General features: G+C 39.6%; 1 long non-coding RNA gene across 2 annotated transcripts in view; it reads left to right on the forward strand.

Annotated features, from left to right (window-relative positions):
• Window positions 1–22,727, forward strand: part of LOC141276674 (uncharacterized) — a 34,614-nt gene that overhangs the window by 10,260 nt on the left and 1,627 nt on the right. The window contains exon 2 of one of the 2 annotated variants that reach the window (XR_012326591.1): window positions 16,069–16,231. This is a non-coding gene — a long non-coding RNA (uncharacterized lncRNA). The remainder of the gene's footprint in view (window positions 1–16,068; window positions 16,232–22,727) is intronic. The other variant, XR_012326590.1, reaches the window with a different exon arrangement.

The following is a 22,727-nucleotide window of genomic DNA, read 5'->3' on the forward strand; positions in this document are numbered from 1 at the left end:
TATACCAAAATTTAGCCTTTCTGCTATTGGTGGACATTTGATTTTTCTCCCAAATTTTGGCTATATATGAATAAAACTTCTATGAACACTCATATATGTCTTTTTTTTTTTTTTTTTTTTTTGCTGTATGCGGGCCTCTCACTGTTGTGGCCTCTCCCATTCCGGAGCACAGACTCCGGACGCGCAGGTTCAGCGGCCATGGCTCACGGGCCCAGCCGCTCCGCGGCATGTAGGATCTTCCCAGACTGGGGTACGAACCCGTGTCCCCTGCATTGGCAGGTGGACTCTCAACCACTGCGCCACCAGGAAAGCCCCATATATGTCTTTTGGTTGGAGAGATACACTCATTTTTCTTAGAAGGCATTTTTTTTTAAAGGTAAACTCCCTTATTATTTTTTTAATAAATTTTATTCATTTTATTTTATTTTTTGGCTACATTGGGTCTTCATTGCTGCACCCGGGCTTCCTCCAGTTGCAGCCAACAGGGACTACTCTTCATTGCGGTGTGCAGGCTTCTCACTTTGGTGGCTTCTCTTGTTACAGAGCACGGGCTTTAGGCACACAGGCTTCAGTAGTTGTAGCACACGGGCTCAGTAGTTATGGCTTTTGGGCTCTAGAGCGCAGGCTCAGTAGTCGTAGTGCATGGGCTTAGTTGCTCCGCGTCATGCGGGATCTTCCCAGACCATGGCTCGAACCCGTCTCCCCTGCATTGGCAGGTGGATTCTTAACCACTGCACCACCAGGGAAGTCCAGAAGCTCAGTAGGTCTGTAATGGGGCCAAAGTATCTGTATTGTTAATAAGATCCCTTGGTGATCCCGACACAATCAGTCCCAGCTCTGGCATTTGGTAAACACTAACCTAGGAAGCTACCTGCTCCATCTGTAAGAACAGTACTTGCTACAGTGTGGATTTCTATGTGTCTATAAAGAAAACTTTCTTGGCTGGTATAGGAATGCTATGATCTTCAGAAACTCACTTAAGAGAAAGCCTGAAATCTATAAATTTGGTAAAATGTTCACACATTTTACGTACTTCCTGTCATTGCTTCCACGTACTTCCTGTCATTGCCTTTGTTCTTGCATCTTTTCTAAGTAGCCTTTGGTCAAAGCAGAAGGAAAGTTGAAGAAACTTGGTGAGGGCTTTAAAATTTAAAACCAGGGACTTTCCTGGTGGCGCAGTGTTTAAGAATCTGCCTGCCAATGCAGGGGACATGGGTTTGAGCCCTGGTCCGGGAAGATCCCATATGCCACGGAGCAACTAAGCCCATGCACCACAACTGCTGAGCCCATGTGCTACAACTACTGAAGCCCTCATGCCTAAAGCCCATGCTGCACAACAAGAGAAGCCCAAATAAGGAGAAGCCTGCACACCGCAATGAAGGTAGCCCCGCTCTCCACAACTAGAGAAAGTCCACGTGCAGCAACAAAGACCCAACGCAGCCAAAAATGAATATAAATAAATAAATACAAAAAAATAAAATTAAAACCCAATTCATTTCTCACAGACTTTGCATCTTAACTTTAGATGCCACTGTCTCTTCAAGTCCAAAGGTAACTTAACAATTTGTATGGATATTGCTGAGCAGAGGAATCTGGAAAGAGCAGTAAGTTCAAAAGCTATAGGAAGAAAAAACAAAAAAGTATTTTATCATGTGGTTTGGAACTAAAGAAAAGAATCTCATCAGCTTAAGCAAATTATAGTTATTAGCCCAAGAAACTGAGACATAGAGAGACCAAAGGTAGAAAAATCTGGATTGGATTCCACCTCTTACCCTCTGGGAGCTATAACATTTAACACTCAGTATGTTTCTCCTATCCTCCTCCTAATGTACATACCCTTTTGCTTTGGAGAATTCCTCTCCTACTTCATATGACCTGGTGGGGCTCTTAATTACAGTTTTCCCTTTTCTCTAACCTTTTCCCCTCACGATTACTAAAGTAGAGTGACTATACCCAAGACTGGCCAATCATAATATCCCACTTCTTTGGTAATAGTCAACCATTCAAGAAAGGACACACAACCCTAGCAGAGCCAATCTAAACCCTTCCCTGAAATTGACTTATGGATATTGTGAGAGACAGAGAGAAATTCTCTATTGGACATACTAAACTTGAAAGATGTGAAACTGGAGTTGTTGAAGACAATTTCCCCAGAGTCCTATCTAGAGTAGAAAAAAATGAGGCCAAACCACAGAGAGAAGCAAGGCACAAAGACAGGGAAAGAAGAAAACCTTGTCCCATTGTTTGAGCCCCTGAATCCAGTTATGCTTAAAGCCAGAGCCTGCCCTGAACCACTCAAATGTAAGAACCAATAAATGTCCTTTGGCTTTAGCTAAGTTAAGTTAGGATTACCTCATCAGCAGTCAGAAGAGCCCTGGTTAACACACATTGCTATTCCGCAGTCTTGTCTGTGTCCCTAGCCTGAGAAAAGGGAAGAAACTATATACTAAATGGTTTGCACCAGCTTGAGAAGGTAAAGGTATTCAGATCACCCAAACAGGAGAGGTATTTCTTCCCTTTTCCTACCACCCCCAATACACACCCTACAGCATCAGGCACACATTTAATATTTTTATTTGAGGACTCAGTTTGAGAACGGCACAGGATTATACTTTGGAGTATTGTGAATAATTACTATCTTTTCTAAGAGAACTCTTGTTTTCTTTCCAATATGTGACCTATACAAGCCTTGCTTTTTATAGAGGTTTTATTTTTATTTTGAAACGTTTTCTAAGAATACTTATAATCAGCATGTTTTAGAGCCCCCTGATTTGGTAATTTTTTTTTTTTTTTTTTGGGTACGCGGGCCTCTCACTGTTGTGGCCCCTCCCGTTACGGAGCACAGGCTCCAGACGCGCAGGCTCAGCAGCCATGGCTCACAGGCCCAGCTGCTCCGTGGCATGTGGGATCTTCCCAGACCGGGGCACAAACCCGTGTCCCCTGCATCGGCAGGCGGACTCTCAACCACTGCGCCACCAGGGAAGCCCTGATTTGGTAATTTTTTAATGGAAGTCAATGTGAGAATGTAAGCCACTTAGCAAAATTCCTAAAATGCAATTCATTCTCCTAAGCAAAGGAGACTTGCATTACTCTTTATGTACTCAGAAGTGATTTCTCCAGAAATCAGAGTGGATTCGTAGATAATTGACCCTGGAGCATGGCATTTTATAGAATGACAGAGAATCTTGGAAAGGAGGTGGAAAATAACTAGCATTAATTATAGGCCTGTTGTGAAGCGCTCATTTTACCTAGGTAGTCCAAATGCTTGGGTTTCATCAGCCTAAGTTTACAAATTTCAGCCATGTGTCCATTAATACTAAAACAAATACTTAATACTCATTCCTCCGAATACCAAAAAGTCACCTTTTCAATATGACCTGGTGAGAAGGGCTAGCTCTTGGGGGTCAGGAATAGATCTGTAGGATTCTGCTACTTTGGCCTCCTCACCTTGTGGTCTCTCTCAGGGACCCTGATGAGACCATCAAGGCAGGGGACACCTCTGCCCCAGTTCTCCCCACGGGTATCCATGGTCTGGCACCAGGAAAGGGGTGTTGCTCTGCTCTTAGCTACCTCTCCCACACATGGCAGTTCTTAGGAGTCAAATGCACTTAAACAAACAAACCCAAAAAAGACATGTGTTGCATAGATAGAAGAATATCTCACAGAATCAAAGTTAGGAGGTGCAGCCTAGCCTCATCAGTGACAGAACAAAAGGGATTATGGAGTGGTCGAGTACAATGGCAGATATCTATCTATATCTGTATCTTCTCAGGGCTCCTGCTTCATTCTCCTCCCTCTGTACTGACTCTCTTTCCTTTTTCATCCACAGTATGAAAATGACTGCCTCAGCTCTCTTGGTTCCCTCCCCATTTTCTCTCACAGACATCTTCATTAGTGCATTTCTTACACATTTAATACCATCTTGATTCTGCTTCTCAGAGGACCTGGACTAACACATCCAGCATCAGTACATTCTGGATTATTGTGTCTTAAAAACTACTGTGTGACATGGAGAAGACAGCCATCTCAAGCCAAGGACAAGCCTCGGGAGAAAGCAAGCCTGCCAACAACTTGATCTTGGACTCATGGCCTCCAGAACCAGGAGAAAATAAATTTCTGTTGTTTGAGCCACTCAAAAAAACCCAAAAAACAAAAAAACTACTGTGTGAAGGTCAGCAATTGCCAACAGCTGTCACTGTGTACAGTTTCTCCTCCAACATGAGATGAAGTTCATGCCTGCAGTCCCTCCTACAGTTCTCAGGTTTCCCTCATAAAAAACAACTGGAAAAAATTACACTATTCTCCAAGAGTGAGCAATAATTTACAGGCAAAGGGCAGCCTAAATTCATGGAGGAAAAGAGAGGTTCCCCTTCAAGGTAGCTAAAAGATACACTCAATTTACATTATCAAACACATAATTTCTTTATGGAAAACCGCTATATTTGAGTTCTGTCACTGTATTCAGTCTTTCTCCAAAGAACAATTGGTGGATAGTTTGTGTACATTTGCATAATTTAAAAACAAAGTGGCTACTCTTCCAGAAAAGAGGGCAGTGGATTCTCAATGTGTATCCAAGTCTTCACTTCTTATCAGGAAGGAACTGCTTGTAAATCTTAAGTTACTGTTTTTATTCTACTTTACAAATTTCAAAATCCAGTCTCTATCAAGATAATCACTGCACATATATGGTCTCATTTAATCCTAAAAATAATTATGTCTTTCATTCATCTCCATTTTAGAGAAGAGGAAACTACATTTCAGAGAAATAGGAAATTTACCTAAGATTGCTCCACTAAGTCTTAGAGAAAGAAATTAAACCCAGCTCCTTCTAGCTCACAATCTCATGTCTTTCCACTATTTTCAGAGATGCTATTAAAAATCTTATGTGGATTCACAGAAAGATAGACAAGATGAAAAGGCAGAGGGCTATGTACCAGATGAAGGAACAAGATAAAACCCCAGAAAAACAACTAAATGAAGTGGAGGTAGGCAACCTTCCAGAAAAAGTATTCAGAATAATGATAGTGAAGATGATCCAGGACCTTGGGAAAAGAACGGAGGCAAAGATTGAGAAGATGCAAGAAATGTTTAACAAAGACCTACAAGAATTAAAGAACAAACAAACAAAGATGAAAAATACAATAACTGAAAAGAAAACTACACTAGAAGGAATCAATAGCAGAATAACTGAGGCAGAAGAACAGATAAGTGACCTGGAAGACAGAATGGTGTAATTCACTGCTGCGGAACACAATAAAGAAAAAAGAATGAAAAGAAATGAAGACAACCTAAGAGACATCTGGGACAACATTAAATGCAACAGCATTCACATTATAGGGGTCCCAGAAGGAGGAGAGAGAGAGAAAGGACCAGAGAAAAAATTTCAAGAGATTATAGTCGAAAACTTCCCTAACATGGGAAAGGAAATAGCCACCCAAGTCCAAGAAGCGCAGAGAGTCCCATACAGGATAAACCCAAGGAGAAACACACCGAGACACACAGTAAACAAATTGGCAAAAATTAAAGACAAAGAAAAATTATTAATAGCAGCAAGGTAAAAACGACAACATACAAGGGAACTCCCATAAGGTTAACAGGTCATCTCTCAGCAGAAACTCTACAAACCAGAAGGGAGTGATGTGATATACGTAAAGTGATGAAAGGGAAGAACCTACAACCAAGATTACTCTACCCGGCAAGGATCTCATTCAGATTCGATGGAGAAATCAAAAGTTTTACAGACAAGCAAAAGCTAAGAGAATTCAGCACCACCAAAACAGCTCTACAACAAATGCTAAAGGAACTTCTCTAAGTGGGAAACACAAGAGAAGAAAAGGACCTACAAAAACAAACCCAAAACAATTAAGAAAATAGTAATAGGGACATATATATTGATAATTACCCTAAATGTGAATGGATTAAATGCTCCAACCAAAAGACACAGGCTTGCTGAATGGATACAAAAACAAGACCCATATATATGCTGTCTACAAGAGACCCACTTCAGACCTAGGGACACATAAAAACTGAAAGTGAGGGTATGGAAAAAGATATTCCATGCAAATGGAAATCAAAAGAAAGCTGGAGCAGCAATACTCATATCAGATAAAATAGACTTTAAGGGCTTCCCTGGTGGCACAGTGGTTGAGAGTCCACCTGCCGTTGCAGGGGACACAGGTTCGTGCCCCGGTCCAGGAAGATCCCACATGTCGTGGAGCGGCTGGGCCCGTAAGCCATGGCCATTGAGCCTGCGCGTGCATCCGGAGCCTGTGCTCCGCAACGGGAGAGGCCACAACAGTGAGAGGCCCGTTTACCACACACACAAAAAAAAAATAGACTTTAAAATAAAGAATGTTACAAGAGACAATGAAGGACACTACATAATGATCAGAGGATCAATCCAAGAAGAAGACATAACAATTATAAATATATATGCACCCAACATAAGAGCACCTCAATACATAAGGCAACTGCTAACAGCTATAAAAGAGGAAATCGACAGTAACACAGTAAGAGTGGGGGACTTTAACACCTCACTTACACCAATGGACAGATCATCCAAAATGAAAATAAATAAGGAAACACAAGCTTTAAATGACACAGTAGTCCAGATAGATTTAATTGATATTTATAGGACATTCCATCCAAAAACAGCAGATTACAATTTCTTCTCAAGTGCACTCGGAACATTCTCCAGGATAGATCACATCTTGGGTCACAAATCAAGCCTCAGTAAATTTCAGAAAATTGAAATCATATCAAGCATCTTTTCTGACCACAACACTACGAGATTAGAAATCAATTACAGGGAAAAAAATGTAAAAAACACAAACACATGGAGGCTAAACAGTACATTACTAAATAACCAAGAGATCACTCAAGAAATCAAAGAGGAAATAAAAAAAAACCTAGAGACAAATGACAATGAAAACACGACAATCCAAAACCTATGGGATGCAGCAAAAGCAGTTCTAAGAGGAAAGTTTATAGCTATACAAGCCTACCTCAAGAAACAAGAAAAATCTCAAATAAACAATTTAATCTTACACCTAAAGAAACTAGAGAAAGAAGAACAAACAAAGCCCAAAGTTAGCAGAAGGAAAGAAATCATAAAGATCAGAGCAGAAATAAATGAAATAGAAACTAAGAGAACAATAGCAAAGATCAATAAAACTAAAAGCTGGTTCTTTGAGAAGGTAAACAAAATTGATAAACCATTAGCCAGACTCATCCAAAAAAGAGAGAGAGGACTCAAATCAATAAAGTTAGGAATTAAAAAGGAGAAGTTACAACAGACACCTCAGAAATACAAAGTATCCTAAGAGACTACTACAAGCAACTGTATGCCAATAAAATGGACAACCTGGAAGAAATGGACAAATTCTTACAAAGGTGTAACCTTCCAAGACTGAACCAGGAAGAAATAGAAAATATGAGCAGACGAATCACAAGCAACAAAATTGAAACTGTGTTTAAAAATCTTCCAACAAACAAAAGTCCAGGACCCGATGGCTTCACAGGTGAATTCTATCAAACATTTAGAGAAGAGCTAACACCCATCCTTCTCAACCTCTTCCAAGAAATTGCAGAGGAAGGAACACTCCCAAACTCATTCTGTGAGGCCATCATCACCCTGATACTAAAACCAAAGATACTACAAAAAAAGAAAATTACAGACCAATATCACTGATGAATATAGATGCAAAAATCCTCAACAAAATACTAGCAAACAGAATCCAACACACATTAAAAGGATCATACACCATGACCAAGTGGGATTTATCCCAGGGATGCAAGGATTCTTCAATATACACAAATCAATCAATGCGATACACCATATTAACAAATTGAAGAATAAAAACCATATGATCATCTCAATAGATGCAGAAAAACTTTTGACAAAATTCAACACCCATTTATGATAAAAACTCTCCAGAAAGTAGGCATTGAGGGAACCTACCTCAACATAATAAAGGCCATATATGACAAACCCACAGCAAACATCATTCTCAATGGTGAAAAACTGAAAGCATTTCAGTTTCAGTTAAGATCAGGAACAAGACAAGGATGTCCACTCTTGCCACTGTTCAGTTAAGATCAGGAACGAGACAAGGATGTCCACTCTTGCCACTATTATTCAACATAGTTTCGGAAGTCCTAGCCACAGCAATCATAGAAGAAAAAGAAATAAAAAAATACAAATTGGAAAAGAAGAAGTAAAACTGTCACTGTTTGCAGATGACATGACAATATACATAGAGAATCCTAAAGATTCCACTAGAAAACTACTAGAGCTAATCAATGAATTTGGTAAAGTAGCAGGATACAAAATTAATGCACAGAAATCTCTGGCATTCCTATACACTAATGATGAAGAATCTGAAAGAGAAATTAAGGAAACACTCCCATTTACCACTGCAACAAAAAGAATAAAATACCTAGGAATAAACCTACCTAGCGAGACAAAAGACCTGTATGCAGAAAACTATGAGACACTGATGAAAGAAATTAAAGGTGATACAAACAGATGGAGAGAGATATACCACGTTCTTGGATTGGAAGAATCAACATTGTGAAAATGACTATACTACCCAAAGCAATCTACAGATTCAGTGCAATCCCTATCAAATTACCAATGGCCTTTTTTACAGAACTAGAACAAAAAATCTTAAAATTTGTATGGAGACACAAAAGACCCTGAATAGCCAAAGCAGTCTTGAGAGAAAAAAACGGAGCTGAAGGAATCAGACTCCCTGACTTCAGACTATACTATAAAGCTACAGTAATCAAGACAATATGGTACTGGCACAAAAACAGAAACATAGATCAATGGAACAAGACAGAAAGCCCAGAGATAAATCCACGCACCTATGGTCAACTAATCTATGACAAAGGAGGCAAGGGTATACAATGGAGAAAAGACAGTCTCTTCAATAAGTGGTGCTGGGAAAACTGGACAGAGAATGAAAGAATGAAAGAATGAAATTAGAACATTCCCTAACACCATACATAAAAATAAACTCAAAATGGATTAGAGACCTAAATGTAAGACTGGACACTATAAAACTCTTAGAGGAAAACATAGGAAGAACACTCTTCGACATAAATCACGGCAAGATCTTTTTTGATCTACCTCCTAGAGTAATGGAAATAAAAACAAAAATAAACAGATGGGACCTAATGAAACTTCAAAGCTTTTGCACAGCAAAGGAAACGATAACAAGACAAAAAGACAACCCTCAAAATGGGAGAAAATATTTACAAACGCATCAACCGACAAAGGATTAATCTCCAAAATGTATAAACAGCTCATGCAGCTCAATATTAAAAAAACAGACAACCCAGTCCAAAAATGGGCAGAAGACCTAAATAGACATTTCTCCAAAGAAGACATACAGATGGCCAAGAAGCACATGAAAAGCTGCTCAACATCACTAGTTATTAGAGAAATGCAAATCAAAACTACAATGAGGTATCACCTCACACCAGTTAGAATGGGCATCATCAGAAAATCTACAAACAACAAATGCTGGAGACGGTGTGGAGAAAAGGGAACCCTCTTGCACTGTTGGTGGGAATGTAAATTGATACAGCCACTATGGAGAACAGTATGGAGGTTCCTTAAAAAACTAAAAATAGAATTACCATATGATCCAGCAATCCCACTACTGGGCATATACCCGGAGAAAAGCATAATTCAAAAAGACACATGCACCCCAATGTTCATTGCAGCACTATTTACAATAGCCAGGTCATGGAAGCAACCTAAATGCCCATCGACAGATGAATGGATAAAGAAGATGTGGTACATATATACAATGGAATATTACTCAGCCATAAAAAGGAATGAAATTGGGTCATTTGTAGAGATGTGGATGGATCTAGAGACTGTCATACAGAGTGAAGTAAGTCAGAAAGAGAAGAACAAATATCGTATATTAACACACATACGTGGAACCTAGAAAAATGGTACAAATGAACTGGTTTGCAGGGCAGAAATTGAGACACAGATATAGAAAACAAATGTATGGACACCAAGGGGGGAAAGCAGCAGGGGGCATGAGATGTGTGTGATGAATTGGGCTATTGGGATTGACATGTATATACTGATGTGTATAAAATGGATGACTAATAAGAACCTGCTGTATAAAAAAAAAAAAAAAGAAAGAAAGGCATGGGCTTTCCTGGTGGCGCAGTGGTTAAGAATCTGCCTGCCAATGCAGGGGACACGGGTTCAAGCCCTGCTCAGGGAAGATCCCCCATGCCGCAGAGCAACTAAGCCCATGCGCCACAACTACTGAGCCTGCGCTCTAGAGCCCACGAGCCACAACTACTGAGCCCACTCGCCACATCTACTGAAGCCCGAGCACTCTAGAGCCTGTGCTGCGCAGCAAGAGAAGCCTGCGCACCGTAATGAAGAGTAGCCCCGCTCACTGCAACTAGAGAAAGCCTGCACGCAGCAACAAAGAGCCAACACAGCCAAAAATAATAAATAAATAAAAATAAATAAATTTTTTTTAAAAAGGAAAAAAAATCTTGTTTGGGGAATTCCGTGTCAGTCCAGTGGTTAGGACTCCACCCTCTCACTGCCGAGGGCCGGGGTTCCATCCCTGGTTGGGGAACTAAATCCCACAAGCCGTGCGGTGCAGCCAAAAAAAAGAAGAAAACAGAAACAAAGGAAACAAAATCTTATTTGCTAAAATCTTTCTTAATGATAATATATGGAGATTTAAGCAAACTTAATTGTCCTTTTTGTTATTTAAGAAAATGAATGGTCTCTGAACTGCATGGTCAAAATAGTTGAATATATATAAATGTTTGCTATATATTGCTTAAGTTTCTGACACATTGAGGAAAAAAAGCCTTTTTTCTTCCTCTTCCCCTTCATTGGGGCCAACCTTTCCACTGGTACCCAGTAAGGAGGTTGGCAGGTCTGGGGTTAAGCAAATAAATGAATACAGATTTCTCACTGTGAAAAGAATTACAACTATGGAAACTGAGAAGTGTAGAATATACCTTGGAGTGTTGCATAGGAATTGGAGATGCCAGTATCGTGGTCTGATTAGACAGATAGGCAGACAAATATAGTTTTGTGTGTGTGTGTGTGTGTGTGTGTGTGTGTGTTTTGTTTGTTTACTGAGAGGGTCTAGAAGCAATGGCATTCCAATAACAATGAGCATATTTAGATCTTGGTTTCTAGGTACCATTATCCACTAAAAAGAACCAGGACTCTTAATTAAATGGCTGACTCCAGGACTGGAGCAGGGAAAGCACAAGGTGTGTTAGTAACATTTTATGACACCGGAAAGTAAAGAAGTGCTTGAAGAATGATGGGGACATGTTTATAAGTAACCAGCTTGAAGGGGCTCTCACTGGCCAAGTCTGGGACAATTTAAGTATCAAAAAAAAAAAAAGATAACAGATTGTAGCCCTGTGAGTAAAAGAGAAATCATGAGTTCCTATGTAATTAAGTAATTAATCATGATATTAATTAATTACTTAATTAGGGAGAAAGGAAAACCCTATCCTATCTAATAAATCTAGAAGGAATGATAGGATTAGAAAATCCCCATTTGGTGATCATCTGAGTAATAATTTATTCAGGTTAGAATCATTAATGGATGCTAAAACTGGGGAAATTTTGATGAGAAACAAGATAGTCACATGATCTCAAAGATTTTTGCCACAAAATAATTATTCATTACTTTATAGTGGAAAACCTGGCAGATACTATCTTAACTAAGTGATGACAGTTAACATGCCCAGTAATGGAACAATGACATCACGTGCCTCCTCATACGATGCCCAGAGACTAACACAGCCTCACTTTTGTGACATTCCTGCCAAAAAAAATAAATTATAAACATCAGGCAAACCCCCATAATTGAGGAACATTCTCAAAACAATTAGCTTGGGTTCTTCAAAGCTATTAAGATCATGAAAGATAACTGAGAAGCTATTCCAGATTGAAGAAGACTAAAGAAACATGACAACTAAAGGCAACATGAGACCCTAGATTGGATCCTGGACCTGTAAGGGACACTGTTGAGACATTAGGTGATATTTAAATTGGGTCTGTAGATTAGATGATATTATTGGATTGATGTTAATTTCCTGATTTTGATTGTTGTACTGTATCCTTACACTCAAGGTACACAAATTGAGATGTTAAAGGGTAATGGCACATCGTGTCTACAACTTATTCCCAAATTATTCAGAAATAATAAGTAGGGAACCAGGGTGAATATTTGGAAGATCTGTGTACTATTGTGGAACTTTTTTTGTTGTTTTGGTAAATTTGAAATTATTTCCAAATAAAAAGTTTTTAAAATGAAAAACTATGGCAGCTTATTCCCCAAATAGCTCTAACAACAGCAAAGCCCACAAACACCTGTGGAGGTTTAGGGAAAGCAAAACAAAAATTTTCACTTCAGTTATTTATGGCTGCATAATAAACCACTCCAAAATTCAGTGGCTTCAGTATATTAACCTGTCATGATTCTGTGGATTGATTGGCCTCAGCTGGGCAGTTCTGCTCCATGAGATGTCAGATGGGGCTGCAGTTATTTGGGGGATGCATGAGGCTGGAACATCCAAGACAGCACATTCACATGTCTGGAGCCTTGGTGAGGACGGTTGGAAGGCTGGACTCAGATGGGCTGCTGGGATGGTTGGGCCTCTTTCTCCGTTCAGTCTCAGGGTCTCTCCCTTTATACATGGCTTTTCTAAGTCACTTCTCCACGTGATCTCTCCAGAGGGTAGCCAGACTTCTTACATGGCATTTCAAGACTCTTTTCAAAAGTGCAAAAGCAGAAATTGCCACGTATTCTTAAGGCTTAGGTCTAGAACTAGTCATCACTTTAACTGTGCTCTATTGGTTAAAACAAAACAAAAAAATTGGGGAAATAGTCAAACATATTAAAAGTACATGTGCTTTCATGTACCCATCACCTAGCTTTAAATTTTTGTATGACATTTTAAATCAAATTTAAATTATTAGTAGTTTAAAAAAAATGAGTTACAGGGTCAATCCAGATTCTATGTGGGAGGGGACTACACAAAAGCATGAATAGCAGGAGGTGTATCAGGGGCCATCTTTGGGGCTTAGCTGCCACAGCATCACAGCTAATTTACCAGTCTCCTTGCCAAAAATGTGTTATATTTCAAAATCATGTTAAATAAGTATGTAGTCTTTTAAAAGTCAAATGTGAACTAAAGCAATATAAAGCTGAGACATGCTCTAGATTTTTGTACAAGCTACCTCTTCTTCCTTCTATGTGACTAGTATGTAAGTTGTGGTTGTTTCTTGTGGTTTTTAAAATTTTGCTTTGTCTTCTCATTATAACCTTGTCATATCTGAACAGCAAGCTACCTTGATTTATGACGGTATTCTATTTTTTTTTTAAGATTTTTTTTGATGTGGACCATTTTTAAAGTCTTTATTGAATTTGTTACAGTACTGCTTCTGTTTTATGTTTTGGTTTTTTGGCCCCAAGTCATGTGGGATCTTAATGCCCTGACCGGGGATCAAACCCGCACCACCCACATTGGAAGGTGACGTCTTAACCACTGGACCACCAGGGAAGTCCTTATGAAGGTATTCTTTTTTTTTTTTTTTGCGGTACGCGGGCCTCTCACCGTTGTGGCCTCTCTCGCTGTGGAGCACAGGCTCCGGACGCGCAGGCTTAGCGGCCATGGCTCACGGGCCCAGCCGCTCCGCGGCATGTGGGATCTTCCCAGACCGGGGCACGAACCCACATCCCCTGCATCGGCAGGCGGACTCTCAAACACTGCGCCACCAGGGAAGCCCCAATGAAGGTATCCTTGATTACATTTTTATTTATTCTTTAGGTTTCAAGGACAGGTTGAAATAACCAAATGGATTTTGATTATTACATTCACTATCATGAATGAAGTTTTAGCAGCTTTATCGAAATATAATTTAAATACTATAAAATTCATACATTTAAAATATACAGTTCAGTGGTTTTTATTATGTTTACAGAGTTATGTAACCATCACCACAAGCAGTTTTAGAATATTTTCATCGCCCCCAAAAGAAACCTGCTACCTGTTTTTAGTAAAAAAACATTTACCCACTCCCAGGTTAGTAGGTACCACTAATCTACTTTCTGTCTCTATTGATTTACCCGTTCTGGACAATTTATATAAATGGAATCATACAATATGTGGTCCTTTATGACTCGTTTCTTTCAATTAGCATAATGTTTTCAAGTTTTATCCCTGTTGTAGCATGTATCAGTACTTCATTCTTTTTATTGATGAATAATATTCCACTATGTGGGTACACCACATTTTGTATATCAATCAGCAGTTCATGGGCATTTGAATTGTTTCCACTTTGGGGCTATTATGAATAATGCCACTATGAACATTTATGTACACATTTTTGTGTGAATGTGGGTTTTCATTTTGGGGTGTTGGTATCTGGGCCTATGAATTTTTTTTAAATAAATTTATTTATTTATTTTTGGCTGCATTGGGTCTTCGTTGCTGGGCGCCGGCTTTCTCTAGTTGCCACAAGCAGCAGCTACTCTTCATTGTAGTGAGTGGGCTTCTCATTGCGGTGGCTACTCTTGTTGCAGAGCATGGGCTCTAGGTGCGTGGGCTTCAGTAGTTGTGGCACACGGGCTTAGTTGCTCCACGGCATGTGGGATCTTCCCGGACCAGGGCTCGAACCCGTGTCCCCTGCATTGGCAGGTGGATTCTTAACCACTGCGGCACCAGGGAAGTCCTGGGCCTGTGAATATTTTGATGTATTTTATAATACATTATTTTTATATATTTAATTAATTTTATACGATTAATTATATATAATTAATTGTATTTAATTACATTTATATGTTTAATTCGTTTTATATATTGTATAATATGCCTGGATCCATTGATTTTTTTATGAGAAAGCTAATGGTTATTTTCCAGTTATTAAACTTCATCTTTCTAATATACAGTGAACTGCAAATAATAATTTGGAGGAAGAGGATTGGAGAAGTTGATAAGAACTTCACTCAAAGTATAAAGGAACTTAGCTTAGCTATTGAAGTATAATTGCCTGGTTTAAGATCCTGATTCTACCACTTGCAAGATGTGTGACCTTAGGCAAGTTACTTAACCTCTCTGAGCTTCAGTTTCTTTGTCGCAAAATGGAGGAAAATATAATAATAATAACTACCTCATAAGAGCACTGTGAGGATTAAAGTAGGTACCTCTAAACCTAGTGCTGGGCACAATGTAAATATATATTCATTGTTAGTAATTTTTATTAATTACTTATATACTGCCGCAGTTTTACATTTTTATTATGACCATGCATTGCATTTGAAAATTTAAAAGCAATTTTAAAATGTGTGAAGTCAACCTTAATATTGCTTGTTTACTAATTTAAATACACTCATATTACCAAATCATGTTTCAAGCTGGAAAATAGAGATTTGATCCAGCTTCCTTTGTGTCTGCATTTTAGATTCACTAAGGATATGGAGACTAATGGCTTAAGGTCTGAACTGTGCTTTAGTTATTCTTTTCCATTTTACAAATCAAAGAGGGAGAATTTCCTGGGCAAAATAATAAAAATTCATGAAGCTGTGGTGCCATTTTTACCAAAACTGATCCTGAAACAAATACTAATAATATTAAATTTCCTAGTCTGCAAAGAATTGCCTTTATTATTCCATCAATCACTTGGATCTTTGAAGCAAAGCAGTTCTAACTACTTTTACTGACCCCTAAGGCTTTTTCGTTTTAGTGCAAAAGAACTCTTTTAATAATCTAGCATCTTGCCAAAGATCCTGTCTCAACTCCCTATAGCTGATTTGAGCATCCCATTTCAATTCATTGCCTGTGGAGCTAGTAATCATATGATTTCTCTAGTGACTCCAATCTTAAATAATAATATCCATCTAATAAGGCTTGTTCCATTTATAGGGCTTAAAGAGAAATTAGATTTTTAAGAAAAAACAGCAGCAATACTAGAAATAACTATTAAAATGTATTCTAGAAGCCATTTTCTGGCCGATTTTCTACTGTTTTATTCATGTTTCTGGTCAGAAGAACAGGAGTACAGAATGAAGAGCTTATGAGGTCCACACCCTGGTTCCTCCCACCACTCATGCTTGGACTCATAAGTTACCACTCACTAGGATCTCCAAACAAGACACCAGGACCATTTTCAAGACCTTAGGAGACCTGTAGCCTTTTAACCAACCAACCTGTAAGTACCTACAAGGTAACAAGTACTGTTCTCAAGGCTATCTTTATGCGTGTGTGTATTACAGCTTTACTGAGATATAGTTTATATACTATGCAATTCACCCACTTAAAGTGTACAGTCAGTGGTTTTTACTATATTCACAGAGTTGTACAGCCATCACCACAATCAATTTTAGAACATTTTCATCACCCCAAGTAGAAACCCCATACCAATTAACAATACTCCCCTTTTCGTCCCAGCTCTAGGCAACTGCTAATCTATTTTCTGTCTCTATGAACTTATCTATTCTGTAAATTTCATATAAATGGCATCATATAATATGTGGCCTTTTGCGTCAGACTTCTTCCACTTAGCATAATGCTTTAGAGGCCCATCCATTATGTTGTACCATATATCAGTACTTCATTTCCTTTTAAGGCTGAATAATATTCCATTGTATAGGTATACCACATTTTGTTTATCCATTCATCAGTTGATGGACATTTGGGTTGTTTCTACTTAGCTACTGTGAATAATGCTGCTGTGAACATTCATGTGAAAGTTTTTGTGTGAACATGTTTTCTTTTTTTATTTCTAAGATTTTTTTTTGATGTGGACCATTTTTTTCTCAACATCTTTATTGGAGTATAATTGTGTTACAATGGTGTGTTAGTTTCTGCTTTATAACATAGTGAATCAGCTATACATTTACATATATCCCCATATCTCCTCCCTCTTGCGTCTTCCTCCCACCCTCCCTATCCCACCCCTCTAGGGGGTCACAAAGCACTGAGTTGATCTCCCTGTGCTATGCAACGGCTTCCCACTAGCTATCTATTTTACACTTGGTAGTATATATAAGTCCATGCCACTCTCTTACTTCGTCCCAGCTTATCCTTCCCCCTCCCCATGTCCTCAAGTCCATTCTCTACATCTGCGTCTTTATTCCTGTCCTGCCCCTAAGTTCTTCATAATCTTTTTTTTTTTTTAGGTTCCGTATATATGTATTAGCATACGGTATTTGTTTTTCTCTTTCTGACTTACTTCGCTCTGTATGACAGACTCTTGGTCCATCCACCTCACTACAAATAACTCAATTTTGTTTCTTTTTATGGCTGAGTAATATTCCATTGTATATATGTGCCATATCTTCTTTATCCATTCATCGTTCAATGGACACTTAGGTTGCTTCCATGTCCTGGCTCTTGTAAATAGAGCTGCAATGAACATTGTGGTACATGACTCTTTTTGAATTATGGTTTTCTCAGGGTATATGCCCAGTAGTGGGATTGCTGTGTCATATGGTAGTTCTATTTGTAGTTTTTAAGGACCCTCCATACTGTTTTCCATAGTGGCTGTATCAATTTACATTCCCACCAACATTTCTCCACACCCTCTCCAGCATTTATTGTTTGTAGATTTTTTGATGATGGCCATTGTGACCGGTGTGAGGTGATACCTCATTGTAGTTTTGATTTGCATTTCTCTAATTATTAGTGATGTTGAGCATCCTTTCATGTGTTTGTTGGCAATCTGTATATCTTCTTTGGAGAAATGTCTATTTAGGTCTTCTGCCCATTTATGGATTGGGTGGTTTGTTTTTTTGATATTGAGCTGCATGAGCTGCTTGTAAATTTTGGAGATTAATCCTTTGTCTGTTGCTTCATTTACAAGTATTTTCTCCCATTCTGAGTGTTGTCTTTTCATCTCTTTTATGGTTTTCTTTGCTGTGCAAAAGGCTTTAAGTTTCATTAGGTCCCATTTGTTTATTTTTGTTTTCATTTCTCCATTTCTTTAATATTTCTCTAGGAGGTGGGTCAAAAAGGATCTTGCTGTGATTTATGTCATAGAGTTTTCTGCCTATGTTTTCCTGTAAGAGTTTTATAGTGTCTGCCCTTACACTTAGGTCTTTAATCCATTTTGAGTTTATTTTTGTGTATGGTGTTAGGAAGTGTTCTAATTTCATTCTTTTACATGTAGCTGTCCAGTTTTCCCAGCACCACTTATTGAAGAGGCTGTCTTTTCTCCATTGAATGTTTTTGCCTCCTTTGTCATAAATTAGGTGACCATATGTGCATGGGATTATCTCTGGGCTTTCTATCCTGAACCACTGATCTATATTTCTGTGTTTGTGCCAGTACCATACTGTCTTGGTTACTGTAGCTTTGTAGTATAGTCTGAAGTCTGGGAGCCTGATTCCTCCAGCTCTGTTTTCTTTCTCAAGATTGCTTTGACTATTCGAGGTCTTTTGTGTTTCCATACAAATGATGTGGGCCATTTTTTAAAGTCTTTTTATTGAACTCGTTACAATAGTGTTTCTGTTTTATGTTTTGTGTTTTTGTGGCCCTGAGGCATGTGGGATCTCAGCTCCCTGACCAGGGATCAAACCCGCACCCCCTGCATTGGAATGCAAAGTCTTAACCACTGGACCGCCAGGGAAGTCCCAAACATATGTTTTCATTTCTCTTGGGTATATACCTAGTAGTGGAATTACTGGGTCATATGGTAACTCTGTGTTTAACCTTTTGAGAAACTGCCAAACTGTTTTCCAAAGTGGCTGTACCATTTTACATCAAGGCTATCTTAAGGTCTACTTGGTCTGGGGTTAATTGTTCCATTTGGGTATGGACTTGGAAACAGGCCTTTGCTGTTCAGGTAAGAAACTTCTGTCAAAGATTTTCACCTTTTTTAAAGTTAAAAAAATAAAATGATTAGCATTCCTCTGTTTAGAAAGAAAAAGAATGAACCTATTTATCAAGTTTCCAGAATACTATAGACTCTTATGGAGCACTTGCTTCTTCTCACCCTAAGAAGCTGAGTAGGCTTTAAGGGCAGGTGGACAAGGCATCGTGGTATAAATTAAGGGGCATTACAAAATAAAATGTCCCCAGTATCGCAAGGAAATTCTTTGTCTCATTTACAATATAACAACATTCCTGGTTACGGAAGTCAGACGTTCATATGGGCTAATAAATTTTTTTCATTTTTTTTTTTAATATATGGTTTTAGTGAAATTCAGTATTTACATACATTCTTTTTTTTTGGCCGCTTGCGTGACAAGTGGGATCTTGGTTCCCTGACCAGGGATCAAACCCGTGCCCCTTGCAGTGGAAGCACAGAGCCCTGACCACTGGACTGCCAGGGAAGTCCCATGGGCTAATAAATTTTTATTGTAGTCACTCACACCTTAGCACAAATTACTTTAATAATCACATTTTCCTCCTAACCCCTGGTTAAATACAGCTGACTCAAACTAAGGTGTTCTGATAGTAGAGGAGGTACTAAAGAAAGGAAGGAAAAGGACAGTTGATTCTTGAACAACAAGGTTTGAACTTCACGGGTGCACTTATCCACAAATATTTTTTCAGTGGTAAAAACTGCAGTACTATAACATCCGTGATTTGTTGAATACATGGATGGGAAAGTGTGGATACGAACTACATATACAGAGGGCTGACTATACCAAGATTTTTTTTTTTTTTTTTTTTTTTGCGGTACGTGGGCCTCTCACTGTTGTGGCCTCTCTCGTTGCGGAGCACAGGCTCCGGATGTGCAGACTCAGCGGCCATGGCTCACGGGCCCAGCCGCTCTGCGGCATGTGGGATCTTCCTGGACCGGGGCACGAACCCGTGTCCCCTGCATCGGCAGGCGGAGTCTCAACCACTGCGCCACCAGGGAAGTCCCTATACCCAGATTTTTTACTGTGCTGAGGGTCAATGCTCCTAACCTCTGAGTTGTTGAAGGGTCAACTGTAATTTTAGAACCTAAAAAGGGGAATTTAGAACGTGCTATACACATTACATTTATTAGATTACTCCTCATAACAACTCCATAAGATAAGCACTATTATTTTTAGTTTAAAAGAAAGGAAAAAGTTTCAAAAAGTTAAGTAATTTACTGAAGGTCACAAAGGTTCTATGTAAGGAGGTAGGATTTTAATTCGAATCTATTTGATTCCAAAGAATCGGAGCATCCTCCTTCTGTTCTGAGTAGAGAGCAGACACTAGTGGGACTCTGGGGCTGGGAAGGAGGGAGTGGGGAGAGCAGGGCTGTGCTGTGCAAAACCAAACTTTGCCTTCTCTACAAACTTTTCTCGTGCCCCTGGTTACCACAACCACTTGCTGGCAGCACCCCCGACCCCCAATGGTTCTGCTGTGCAGTAGTGCTAATGAGTCCCTAAATGCTTCCCGCTTAGTGGAGCTACCGTATATGACTAAGTTAAGACTCCAGCAACTACTGCTGCCTGGGCCACACACACTCCAGCAAAACTTCCTTATTTGGAAAAGTCTTTTCCATCCTCTTTGGGCAGAAAGAATACAATCTCACATTTAAGAAAAACAAAATGCTTTGACCTGAATCAGAAGGGGCACTCAAAACACTAAAACACAGAGATATGCCAAAAAGATCAAGTATATTTCTGAATGCTTTCTCAGGTGGAAGGTGGGGGGCAGGGAATGAGATTGCTTCATCAGAGAGTAAAAGAACAGTCACACATCCCTTTTTCTTTAACTCCAGATGCTTTTCTAGTTAGCAATAAGCTTTAAATCTCAGTTATATGAAATTGAGCACACTTTTTACTGGAGTTAAGAAAAAATACCTTTTGAAATTGTTGATTTATGCCGGCAGAAGACTATACCTTTTCGGATATGGTTTAGCATTGCTTCTCACACCCTGAATAGAGGTTATATTTGAAAAGGCAGGGTAGATATATGCAGATATGGGCCAGTGAGGTCAGCCTGAGTGTTGGCTCCTGTCATCCCAAGAAACTGCCCGGGAGCAGTTTGGTAGAAAAATGAAAAGAGGAGACTTAAGTCTCAACTCTGCCACTAACTTGCTGGGTGAACTTGGGCAGCTTAATTAACTTCTCTGAGTAGACCTCAGTTTGCTCTTTTCTGAAGAGGGGTTGGACTAAATGACTTCCAACAGCCTTTCCAGAATTGACTTTCTATTTATGGTTTCCATGATTGAGGAGAGGGCTTGTCTAGGCTAAAATATGCTATAAAAACCATGGGTTTCTGATGTTCTCTAGACCCACCCCTCGTTTCCTAACTTCCCTCTTGGTACCCCTACCCTCTCAGCCCTTCTGGAGCTCAGGGCCTTAGTGCTGCTTTCTGGCTTCCTGGAGGAACCTCCTAAAGGGCCCATTGGTAAGCAAAGTATAATAAACTGGATATTATCCCCAGTGCTTATCAAGTCTTATCTGTCCCATGTTCCATTCCCCCAGAGTCTGCTTTCAACCACCTGGCCCTTGGTGATGATGGATCAAATCAGATAAAATAACCTCCCTTGATATTTACTGACAGGTAGCCCCGCTCACAAAAATACCTTTAAAATAATCAGAATATACACCTCAGAGGTCCTATTATCTGCATTATTTATTTATGTGGAAGGAGAGTGTTGATGTGGGGTCATCCTGTGCCCCTCAAATTACATGAAGGTTGGATTGCTTTCTCTGATCAGTGACACTTGGGGAAGTTGTCTTATCTTGGCAGGAATATTGTAAACTCAAGTTGGAGATTTTGTTTTTCTGTGCATTAATCTGCAACTAATGCCAGTGAACATTATCCTTGTTTAATTACATTCAATAACCAACTGACACAACTTCCCCTGGGAAGAAGCTTATCCAACTCTGACTCATGCTTTACAGCATGTTGGATTTGAGGAAATGGATAATATACGCCCCGCTGGCTTTGGAATTTTAAACAGAAACCCACATGCCGCCAAGTCTCCAGCTTACTCCCAAATATGGGAGAATGTGTGCCCCAGCCACAGTTGCAAGAGGCATGCTCAGTGTGACAAAAGGCAAACCCACGGTGTGTGCTGAGCTCCAGACCAGACATGGAAGGCCAGAGCCAGCATCCACTTAACAGAAACAGAAAACCTTAGGAAAGGGGAGAGAGGCTGCCACCCCTAAGGAATGTCCCTTGTATAGAGTTATCTTGATGATGTCATGGCAGTGAATTTCTTATTAAAATTAAAATGAATCCTGAGCTTCAGGAACAAACGAGGAGCATCTTCAAGAGGCTAACCTTTTAGGGCAGTGCTTACAGACACAGCCTGTCAGAACAGGAGATGAAATCATACCAGCCTTGTGCTGAGCTGGCCAGGTCACCCTGGACCCAGATCATGAAAAGAAACCCTCTGGTGGCCGGTGTGCCCCAGGATTCTCTGAGAATCAGAGATGTTGCCAGGGTAGAACTAATTGGGGCAATTGCTCTTATGTCTGAGCTGAGAGTGCAGGGGGCAGTATCCCAGAGCAGGAAGAGATGGCTCCTCAGCTGGAAGCCAGAAAAAAGAGGCTCACAGTCCCCTTCAACCACGCCCCCATCTCCATGTCTGAGCCTGCCCTCCGTCTGCCCAGACACCACTGAATCTGCCCAGACACCACTAAGTCTCCACGTGCCCTCTTACAATCTTACAAACTCTCTTCCCCTAACAGCTATCCTTATTCTTCTTTTCTTTAAAAACAAAAACAAAAAACAAAAAAAAACTTTACTGTTTTTATTTTAAAAATATG

Source organism: Tursiops truncatus, chromosome 16 (genome assembly GCF_011762595.2).
Source record: "Tursiops truncatus isolate mTurTru1 chromosome 16, mTurTru1.mat.Y, whole genome shotgun sequence".
Taxonomy (NCBI): domain Eukaryota; kingdom Metazoa; phylum Chordata; class Mammalia; order Artiodactyla; family Delphinidae; genus Tursiops; species Tursiops truncatus.